The sequence below is a fragment of the Physeter macrocephalus genome, chromosome 14 (genome assembly GCF_002837175.3).
Source record: "Physeter macrocephalus isolate SW-GA chromosome 14, ASM283717v5, whole genome shotgun sequence".
In the NCBI taxonomy this organism is placed as follows: Eukaryota; Metazoa; Chordata; class Mammalia; order Artiodactyla; family Physeteridae; genus Physeter; species Physeter macrocephalus.
In genome coordinates this window covers 31,080,513-31,081,345 of record NC_041227.1, presented here as the reverse complement: position 1 = coordinate 31,081,345, position 833 = coordinate 31,080,513, and positions in this window count along the sequence as shown.

Genomic DNA, 833 nt, shown 5'->3' with positions numbered 1-833 from the left:
ATAAGGCAAATGCTAACAGCCATAAAAGGGGAAATCAACAGTAACACAATAATATTGGGGGACTTTAACACCCCACTAACACCAATGGACAGATCATCCAGACAGAAAATCAATCAGGAAACACAAGCTTTAAATGACACAATAGACCAGTTGGACTTAATTGATATTTATAGGACATTCCATCCAAAAACAACAGAATACACATTTTTCTCAAGTGCTCATGGAACATTCTCAAGGATAGATAATATATTGGTTCACAAATCTAGCCTCGGCAAATTTAAGAAAATTGAAATCCTATCAAGTATCTTCTCTGACCACAACGCTATGAGACTAGGTATCAATTATGGGAAAAGATCTGTAAAAAATACAAACACATGGAGGCTAAACAATACACTACTTAATAACGAAGTGATTACTGAAGAAATCAAAGAGGAAATCAAAAAATACTTAGAAACAAATGACAATGGAGACACGACGACCCAAAACCTATGGGATGCAGCAAAAGCAGTTCTAAGAGGGAAGTTTATAGCAATACAATCCTACCTTAAGAAACAGGAAACATCTCGTATAAACAACCTAACTTTGCACCTAAAGCAACTAGAGAAAGAAGAACAAAAAAACCCCAAATTTAGCAGAAGGAAAGAAATCATAAAGATCAGATCAGAAATAAATGAAAAAGAAATGAAGGAAACAATAGCAAAGATCAATAAAACTAAAAGCTGGTTCTTTGAGAAGATAAATAAAATTGATAAACCATTAGCCAGACTCATCAAGAATAAAAGGGAGAAGACTCAAATCAATAGAATTAGAAATGAAAAAGGAGACGTAACAAC